Source organism: Trachemys scripta, chromosome 5 (assembly GCF_013100865.1).
Source record: "Trachemys scripta elegans isolate TJP31775 chromosome 5, CAS_Tse_1.0, whole genome shotgun sequence".
Classification (NCBI taxonomy): domain Eukaryota; kingdom Metazoa; phylum Chordata; order Testudines; family Emydidae; genus Trachemys; species Trachemys scripta.
The window spans coordinates 255,483-258,603 of NC_048302.1; positions in this window are offsets into that span (position 1 = coordinate 255,483).

A 3,121-nucleotide genomic window follows, 5' to 3' on the forward strand; every position below is an offset into this window, starting at 1 on the left:
CTATCAACGGGTTTGTTCACCCCAAAGAAAATTGACAAGGGATTAAAGTACAAAACAGGAAACGGATTTATTAACAGGTCAACAATTAAACAAGTAGGTAAAACACGGATAAGTGAACACATGTAAGCATATCAAATAAACACTAAAGGACTCCCAAATGGAACAGGAAAGGGGCTACACACAAGCCTAGGAAGGCTATAACAGAATAGAGGCCTTAAAGCCCTGACCCAAGATCGATCCCCAGGTTAGGCTAGCATACGGAGCTTGCATGGGTTGCAGCTTGATGGGTAGCTCACACCGACACAACTGGCTGGGCTCCGCATCCAGGTGAGACTGGCAGGTACTAGAAACAGGACCTCAGGACAGTAGGATGACCACCCTGTCTTCTTCTCGTAGATCTTCTTTCCGTGCGTCATCGTGGGTGGATGTCAGTTGAACAATCAGAACAGCAGATGACGGGCCATCCTATGTGTGCAAGGTAAGAAACCCTCCCGACAACTCTGATGTGTCCTAGGCCTACCTATCAAGTAGACAGCAGCACTAGCAATTCCCTAGAACAGCAGCACACTCTGCCTCCAGGATGGGCAGCCCCGCCTGACTGGTGAACTGGCTTTATATACTGTCCCAGTAGCTGGGCAGACTCTCAGTCAGATGACCTGCCAGTTTCCCGCCTTTGGGTGGAAAAAAGCGTCAAAACCAAAAGGGGTGGGGATCCAACATGAATTCCAGGTTGTTGGAAATCCAAGAAGGCATATGGGGCAAATGTGAAAAATCCTCTTGCCCAAAGTGCCCTGGGAAAGATGGGCAGAGTGGGAAGCCAGGAGCTCTTGAGTTCTAGTGCTAGCTCATTTGCCAGCTGCTATTATTTCAGTCTGTTGCACAACCCTTCTTTTTGAGGTCTTGTTCACAGTCATCTGTAGAAGGCCAGCAAGTGTCATTCCCTTCCTTCACAAACATTGCTTTTGGCAGAGCTAGAACGCAGATCTCTGAAAGGGTGGATCAACTCTCAGCCATGCTGCCTTTCAGAAAGGCTGCCTGCCTGTCTGCAACCACTAGACCAAATTCCCCTTGCAGGGCCAGGCACAGAACCCAGAAATCCCAATACCCAGGGCCGTCCTTAGGCATACGCAGCACACGCAGCTGTGTAGGGCACCATGAAATTTGGAGCACCAAATTCCTCCAAATTTCATGGTGCCCTAGGCAGCTGTGTGCCCTGGCGACCAGCCCTATCCCTTGGCCGGCCCCCCTGCAAGGGGCAGGGTCATCCCTAGGGGAGTGTGGGGCCCCAGACAACTCCCTCCGCCCTGCCTCTTACCCTTCCCCCCTGCTCCGCCCCTGGCCTGCCCCCATTCCACCTCTTCCCCCAGCAACCCCGCACTCACTGGCAGCAGTGGGAAGCGGAGTAACACAGCCCCAGCCCCACTCTACTCTGCCAGCTCCCAGCCGCGGCGCTCCGCTTCCCGCCGCCGGTGAGTGTGGGGAAAGGATCGCCCCCCACACTCACCAGCGATGGGAAGTGGAAAGACGCGGCCCCAGCCCGCTCCACTTCCCTTGCCCCGGCCTCAGTCATGTCACTCGGGTTGGGGAAAGGACTGCCTCCGGCTCTCACCGGCGAGGGGAAGCGGAGCGCCGCGGCTGGGAACTGGCGGAGTAGAGTGGGCTGGGGCCGGGCTGCTCCGCTTCCCGCCGCTGCCAGTGAGTGAGGGGGGATCTATTCCCCCAAGTCACCTCTCCCAAGCGACATGGCTGGGGCCAGGGCGAGGGAAACGGAGCGGGCTGCTCCCGGCCCCCTGCTAATCCCCTGGGCCACTCTGGGCCTGTGGGGCCCCCCAAAGCTCCTGCCTCCCAGACCCTGGGGGGGGAGGCCTGGGGCCCCACACAGCCCCCTCAAATGACTAGGGACGGCCCTGCCAATACCCAACATTCTACTGTTGTCTAGCAAATATGTGTCACCATTGGCAAAAGGCACTCCCCCATCCCCAGCAGTTGGGGTGCAGAGAAAGTGACAGCCTGATTCCACAACCCCCATGTGACAAAGTGGGGTTTTCCCCCTTTTATGTTGCATGTGAGGCTTACTGTCCTGTATGAACACTGTGTGTACCTCAGTTTCCCTGTGTGTTGCACCAATGCCTAGGTTGTGGGAATTGGGTGTGTGACTATTGCTGAGGCCCTTGGGGCAGGTGAGACTGCTCCAGCTGTCTGCATGTAAGCTATGGGGTGGCCTTCGTAACCTGAGAACCAGGAGGGGGATGCGACTGGTGACACTTTGCCTGGGAAGTAGGACAAAGACCAGAGGAGGAGCAACAGGTGTGTCAGAGGCCAGGCAGCAGGGTTCAGGGCAGTCTACCATGGGGGGGCTCAAGGAGGGGGGAGTCCAGGGCATCTGGGGTTCTCCTAAGATGGACTTGGCTGAAAATCACTGATTTCTGTACTAAGAAGTTCTGTGCTATGTTGTGTTCCTGTGGACTAATAAACCTTCTGTTTTACTTGCTGGCTGAGAGTCATGGCTGAGTGCGGAGTTGGGGTGCAGGGTCCTTTGGCTTCCTCAGAAGCCCAGCCCAGCCCAGCCGGACTCGCAGCGGGAAGCACATGGTGAAACAGGGATGCTGAATGCTCCCAGGAAGGCCGAGGCCGGATGGGCTCCTGCCCTGCAGACACTGTGCTCAGAGCGAGGAGGCTGCTAAACCAGAGTCCTGACCGGCGTCACTCGGCGCAGTTCCAGAACATCGCCCGGGGACTCCGTGACAGCCTGGAACTCACGGGGACCGAGTCCGGGCTTGAACCGCTTGGCGTCAGGCCCCGCCGAGGGCTCGGCGAGGAACTAGCGGTAGGTGGCGCTGTTTTGCAGGCAGTCGGGTCACGCCTGGGGGTGTGGGGCTGGGACGCAGGGGCGCTGGCCCCGGCAATGGGGCGAAGGGCCGGTCAGGGTGCGGGACGCTGAGCCCAGGCAGGGCGCTGTTCCCGGCGCTGGGGCCGGGCTGTGTCCCGCCCCTGACCGGCCCTTCGCCCCATTGCCGGGGCCAGCGCCCCTGCGTCCCAGCCCCACACCCCCAGGCGTGACCCGACTGCCTGCAAAACAGCGCCACCTACCGCTAGTTCCTCGCCGAGCCCTCGGCGGGGC